This window comes from Astyanax mexicanus, chromosome 4 (genome assembly GCF_023375975.1).
Source record: "Astyanax mexicanus isolate ESR-SI-001 chromosome 4, AstMex3_surface, whole genome shotgun sequence".
NCBI lineage: Eukaryota > Metazoa > Chordata > Actinopteri > Characiformes > Acestrorhamphidae > Astyanax > Astyanax mexicanus.
The window spans coordinates 39,898,549-39,906,205 of record NC_064411.1 but is presented as its reverse complement, the minus strand read 5'-3'; positions in this window follow the sequence as shown (position 1 = coordinate 39,906,205).

Genomic DNA, 7,657 nt, shown 5'->3' with positions numbered 1-7,657 from the left:
TGGTCTGAAGTACATGTTCAGGTCGAGGAGGAGAAAAAAGGTCAGGTGGCTAGCTTTTGCTGTTTTTTCGGATTTTGGTACACAGCCATGAAAAAAAAAAAAACAGATCTGAGCCACATTGAGCAAAAAAATTGCCATTAAAGGTGTGGAGGTGGGGAGGATGGATGTAAAAATCAGAATGATGGTAGAGTATTGGTGTTTTAAAGACAGGTGGAAGCTGATGATTGGTCACGGGTAATGTGACATATCACAAAAGTCTCCTGGTAGAATTTTCAGTGAAGTGTTTGCTTCTTTTGGTCCATTCATCAAGACATTTGACACGACACCATGTCTAAAACAACTGACTGGTAGATTGAAATTATGTTAAAACAAGAAAAAGGTGGTGGGTTTTTGGCCAGTCAGCAGATGAGGGAGATGATAGTACTTTAAAATAATGATTTTTTTTGTTTCTATTTTAGTTAACTATACACTAGCTTGTGTTTTGCTATTAAGCATACGCTAACACTAACCTGTGGTAAATACTCAGCATATACATATAGTAGCATGTCCAGCAACAGCTTATTTGATTTGCTTAAAAATGACAGAGCCCTTAAACGGCTCATTATACCAATAAGAATAGAGCTGGTGAGATCTTTATCTGTGTATCTTGATGTGAGAGTAATTTTGAGTGCAAAGAACTTCATAAACATACATGTGTTGTATAGCCCACAGACTTATTCTAACTTGTTTCAAAGGTGTATAATACAGTATGTCCCCTTTTGTACCCCATCATTCCACTCATGGTAAATACCCATCTGTCCCCAGTGTTTCCTTTTATTTAAGAAACAAACTCTGCTCAAGCTACTTTAGGCTGGAATGTCCCTTTATGTTTTTTGACTACTAATTTTGGATTTCTACTAAAGTTATTTTCTGGAAAAGTCCTTTTACTTCCACATTAGTCATTAAGTGACAGGCCTAACCACAGTTTTACTTTTATTGAGATTGAGTTCAGGATATCGTACGCCTCTTTACAGTGTAAGAAAAGTGTGTATGTGTGAGCGTGAATGTGTGTGTGGGTGGGTTCATGCATGTTTGATAGTGTACCCCACCTGCACCCTTTCCACCAGAGGTCTTCCACTGCACAAAAGTCCCTCCGTGTCTCAACAGGTTGGAGGTGTGAAGGCCTCAGTTCCCCTGGGTGTTCTAGGCCGGATCAGTGTAGCGTGTTGGGCTCAATAGAGCTGCTGCGGCTCAACAGGATCAAGTTCCAGCCGCTGAACGACTATCTCCTCCTCTAACCCTCGCTGTCCATTCAGCCCCGTCCTCTTTCCGTCAGCTCATCCTGCCCCGCGCTGGACGAGTCTTATTGAAAAGCATCAAAAGATAAACAACTATAGGGTTACTCTCCTGATTTGAGCCCAAGTTTAAATTTCCTTTATTGGTTCCTGGGCCCTAATTAAGCCCCGAGTTCTAATGACTCGCAGTGAAATGAGATGAAAGCTTACACTGTCGGCCTCTTGGTTTACAAGGCGCTCCTCTTCTCGGCGAGGGCGGGGGATCCGTTGAATTGGACCGGTTGCAGCGAGAGCTGGGGAAGGGTTGGGGACATACTGGAGGACATATGTTACTCCAAATATGCTAACAGCATTAGCAGCCCATGACATATAGCAGGAATTGGATAACAGTTCTTTATTTGGAGAAATTTAAATCATATCATAAATTCCCAAAGTGGTAAACCAACTCATACTGAGTTTATTTGGTGAGAATTAACTCTGGAGGCGTTCATTCAGTATTTTACACATTTTTACAGTGTAGCTCCCTGCTGGCTTACACTCATTCCTAACATTGTTCCTATTTGTGGCTGAGAATTTCTTTTAAAAATAGTTTGGCCAGAAATCAAATGCACACAGATTTTCCCTAAGGATAAAAACAAAACGTGCAAAAGCTTGGTTTTAGTTTTTTTTTTTTTTTCACAGAAGCCACAAAGCTAACAAAGCTAACAAAGCTAACACACAATAAAAGTTTAAGAAGTTTAAGGTAAAGTCCAAATCAGGCTTAGGTTTATTTTTTGATTATTAGTTGATTTATTTTTTAAATGTTATGATTTGATTATTTCAAATGGACTTTACATTGCAAACCCACAACTAAAATTAAGTCTATTTCTATGCAAAACTGGATATTTCCAAACATTACTATTTTAAGTCAATTGAACATTCAAATACATCGATTTTTAAGTTGTATCAACTTACTGTGTAAGTGATTGCTCAAGCGTTTCTGATAAACGCTTTGTTTTTATTGGCTTTTGACACAATCCAATCTATTTGCATACTGTGTGTGTGTAAATACAATTAACTTACAGTTTAGTTTAGGCATAATAGCTAAACGTTTTAAGTCTAATTATCTATTTAATTATTAAGTTCTCAGCAAACATTGCTTTAAAAAATGAGGCAACCCTCATATTCTGCCATCCTTAATAGATATGCCAACTCATGTCCAAATCTAATGTGAATAATCACATAACTTATCAGCTCTAAATTTGTTTGCCAATCGATTTAAGTTAATTGAAGTTAATTTTTGGGAGTCTTTTAGGAGCATCATTTCACACCATTCTCCTTTAAAAGGTTTAAAAACCTGCATTATTAACGTTTCAGTCTGAATTTGCAGTAAAATACTCTACAGTATCAACAGCAAAGGCTGTTGTTCAGAGGTCTGAACTACAAGGCCATGTCTGTTTGCTAACAGGACACTGTTGGTGGTGGTAACAGTGGGTGTTTTATATTGTCTGACTCTTACCTAAAGCCCAGCAGAGTAACAGTAGAGCCCTGCCTCACCTGCCAGCACCTCACACTGCCGTCACACCCTGCATGAAAAATTCAGGCCTATCGCTTACACTTAGTGACGGCCAAATCGTTGTCTCATCAATGGACACCTCGGAAGAAAGGGGAGCCGGAGAGAGAGAGTGCGACAGGGAGGGTGAGAGGTGTGTGTAATCGTATATGTGTGTGTGTGTGTGTGTGTGGGCGAGAGGGAAGTACTAAAGAGAACTGTGTTTTCAAACAAAGAATAGATGATTCTGTCTGTTACTTGCTGTCTGTAGGTCTGACTGTGCGAGCCAGATCATTCGGTGACAAATGTGTTTGGGTATGAGTGTGTGTGTGTGAGTGTGTGAGTGCCAGGCGTGGGCGTTGGTGGGTGGGAAACTTGTAGGTAAATGTTTGTGAGGCTTTGTGAAAGTCCCACTCGCCTACATCAGCTCAAAACAGAGTGATTCTTCTTTTTTTAAAGTAAGCCAACTGATAAACGTGTTTACTCAGCACTTCTGCTGCAATGCAGAGTCATTACGCAAGCGGTAATTAGCAAGATGAAAAAAAAAAAGCCCAGTGAATATTAGAGCACATAGATATGCTCTCTTAAAAAGAGGGACTTACTGTCAGTAAATAGAAACACTATATATCCAAATGTTTGTGTACATCCCTTCTAATGAATGTATTCATTAGAAGAGTATTGCCAACACAATACGGGTCTCTAGAGCCAATAAACATCAACTTGTTGGCACCATGCGCAATACCAGGTGTGGACTAGAGGGGTATCAAGCCCCCAAATCCAATGTTTTTTGGGGTGAGCTTGGGTGGTGTTTATCCAACATCCTGACTCCTGACCTTATTACAGTTTTCTCAGTTGATTTGGTACATTTCTCACATCAGAATTTAAATTCTCAAAACTGTTCATTCAATATCCACATTTCCTTGTCACTTTTGCACATCATAATTGCATTTCTCATTGTGTTTCACATTTTGCAAATGTGTTTGTCATTCATGCAAATGGTAATGTACAATTTTCAGCTGTTTTTTGCATTATCCATTACTTATATCGTGCTCATCAAAATGTGTTGTGCTGATTCTCCGTTGAATTGTCTTACCCTCCAAAACAATTAGGCTTTAGGTCATTACATGCAAAAGTGCTGAACAGGTTATCATAATCTCTCAGGCATAATTTATTTCTATGAACATTTCTATGAAACTTTTTTTGGTACATTTTGTTAATTTATCCAAAATTAATGAAATTGTTCTCAGGTGAATCTGGGCTTTCTTTCCACGCTGCATTGTAAGGGATGATATTCAGTGTAACGTGGATGTAAACATGTGGTCCAACAGAGAGGAGCGTCAGAATGTATAAAAAAGAAAGCACTAGTTGTTGTCTGTGGTTGTTTTGAATGTTTACAGTAAGTTTTTAATTTTGTACTTTTTCCTTTGTATGTTATGTACAGAGTGATGCCGAACAGCTGTCTGTCTTTCCTAAAACAAATGTCCTGATTTTTTTTTCAACAAATTGCAGTGCAAACTATAAAGTAAAGGAATTCAAGGATTCAGGGATTCAAGGATTCAAGGAGATTTTATTGTCATTCGCATCACATGTGGTACATGAGGTGGAACGAAATTGTGATCTCACGATCCAGTTTTACACCCAAAGAGCTGTTATTAATAGATATATAGATAAAAAAAGAATACAATAAAAGAAATAGAATATACAAAATAGATAGATAAATATCCCAAAGAATAAAAAAAAAAAAATAGAGAGTAGAAAGGTTCAGCAACATGAAGTCCAGAGTGCAAGTGTGCTATAGCAGCATGATAATGTGAATTAGAGCAGTGGAGATAAAGTGTCTCAGTGCAAGTAAAGTGACCATGTTGGTAAACAATAAACATTAATTTGTCCTTAGTGTCATTGCAGTGTGTTGTTAAGTGGAGTTTAAGAGTCTTACAGCTTCTGGAATGAAGCTGTTTCTGAGTCTTGTTGTTTTGCACTTAATGCTCCGCAGCCTCCGGCCTGAGGGGAGTGGGACAAAAAGTGCGTGTGCTGGGTGGTTGGGATCCTTCCTGATGCAGGTGGCCCTTTTCCTGCACCTGGAGGTGTAAATGTCTGTGGTGCTGGGGAAGCTAACTCCAACAATCCTCTGTGCAGCCTTCACCACCCTCTGCAGTGCTTTCCTGTCTGTATCAGAGCAGCTTCCATGCCACACATTGATGCTGGAGCACACGACGCTCTCCACCACACATCTGTAGAAGGAGGTGAGGACTCCTTCTAGAGGAGTCCTCAATATTGTAAAATTGTAATATTACAATATTACAAAATGTTTGATTACAGTCCAATTTCTTGCTGTCAGTCTTCCACATACAGTCATGATTAATTATGTTTTGTGTAAATTTATATTTTGTAACACATACAATTTTAATTGATTTGATTTGAATCAAAAGCTTCTTTTCATCAGAATATACTTACACTGTTACACTTTTGACAACATGACTAAGTATTTTGACTGCCTTGTTCATAGGCAATGACAAACAGACTAGATATTCTGATGGCACTGACCAGTTGATTGACATAAATATTTGCTTTTGAAGCAAAAACAAAGAATTCTGAGTGAGATTGAGTTTTGCTGTTTGCACTAACTGTTTTGAGAAATGCACTTGTTGTGATGCCAGTGTAAATCATGATGTGAGAAATGTACCAACTGAGAAAAACTGTAATTCCTAAATCAGTCTAGCAGATGTTCTAACATCTTGTGGAAAAACTTACCTGAACATTAGAGACATTAGAGACAGTTTCTCCAACTGTAAGATAAAAATATTCTTGAATTAATTTGAATTTCCCAATAATCGTCTGTTCCCAATAATAAGTGTCCTTGGTGTTTAAACGATGCATTCACAAGGCATGAAAAAGGACTGTTGGTGTGGTGAGACCCTTGGTCTACATTACAGGCAATTTGACAGCCCAATATTATGCTGATAAGATCCTGCAACCAGTGGCCCTACCTAAACAAATATTACAGTGCTCTATTCCAACAAAACAATGCATGTCCCCATACTGCTGCTGTCTTCAGAACTTGTCTTGAAAACGTAGATTCTGTGCTATGGCCAGTTGTCAGACCTATCCCCACACCTACCACAAAATCTGGAGGAATATTTAGGCAGCATGGGATGGATTATTGAAGAACATCATTAAAGGGCAACTCCATACAAATGCAACATCTATATGTGTATCTCAATAAAGATATCCCACATCAGTCTTCATTTATTAAAATATATGGTTTCGAGTAATCTTTTACTTTCTTTAGATAGTATTGCAATCTGACACTTTTTTCTGGGTGCATATTTATCCCCATAAACACCTTTTTATATGGTTTTATATGGTTCAATATCCTGCATTTTACCACTACATTTCAGCCTGGCTTTCGTTGGGTTCAACGTTGTCTTTTGAGCTGGCTACAATGTTTAAAACATTGCAAAAACCCAGCACGCATAGCAGAAGTAGATAGTCAACAACATCTGGATTGCTAAGACTAGTTTGTTCTGTTCTTGATGTCTTTAAAATAGAGAAAACATGAAAAAGACAAGACGTACAATGTCAGTTTTTTCCACATTCTATTTCAAGACAGGTTTTTTAGTCATTGTCCCACTGATCTAAAGAGCTTTGAGGAACATCTGTACCATAATAGCTACTGGCTCACGGTGAGTGTTGTTTCTCCTTTTTTTTTTCTTTCTCCTCTCTCCTCTTCTTCCCTCTGTTCTCTCTTTTCTGAGTATGTGCTTGCGGCTATTGGGCCTGTGAGTAACAGCTAGCTGGCAAGCTGAAAGTTAGTCATCTCTGAGCCATCACTTCCCCCTGCTAGCCACTGAAAAAAAGAAAAAGAAAAGGGAAGTGCTTTCTTCCTCCCCCTCAACCTTCTTCTTCTTCTTCTTCTTCTTCTTCTTTCCCTCACTCCTGCCCCCAAAAAAGAATTTCAATGTCTCAATACAGGTATGATTTGCAGTATTCGTACAATATTTGCAGGTTGATCACATACAGTATGCAGACCAACAAATCCATCAAACTCAGAGAAAATATCCAATGCCAGATCAGATCAGGTATTATATGTCTGGTGGTGGTGCAGTGACACTGGCATTGTGGTGGTTAGTGTGTGTTGGTGTGCTGATAAGAGTGGGTTAGACACAGCAGTGCTGCTGGAGTTTTTGAACACTGTGTCCACTCACTATCCACTCTATTAGACACTCTATTAGATACTACTTCGCTGCTTCAACATGTGCTGTAGGTGTAAATCAGGGACAGAAGCTCATCTGTTGTCTCACAGTTTGTGTCATTGTGGTGCTAATAATAAATGACCCACTACCCAAATAATAGCTGCTTGGTGATGGTTTGTCCTGTGAGATCCTGACCATTGTAGAACAAAGAGAAAAGAAAATAATAAACTATGCAGACAAACAGAAGCACTACAGTCTGATAGAACTATAATTCAAAGCTCTGTCGAGACGAAACAATGAACAGTAATTGTAGGAACAAGCAAGTGATGTTAATGTCATGCCTAATTTGTCATAAATGTATTGTAGATGTACTGTCAGAGAACATGCAAACTATAGGTTTAGGTTTACTCTAAAATGTTGGTGTATAACACTTCAGATTCAGAGATTAATGGTCCTCATGTCCTAATAATTTTCCTATGTTTGGTCTTGAGGAAATTCTTGATTAAGAGTCAACTTCAGGTTGATGATTTAGTACCACCTGCTTCACAGGTTTGATAGGGGGGGCCGTGAACCACGGTCCAGACCAAAGAACCAGAGTGTGGTCTGACCAAAAGAGGTGGTCTTGGTTCAAATGTACTGAACCATGGTCTGGTTTTCCT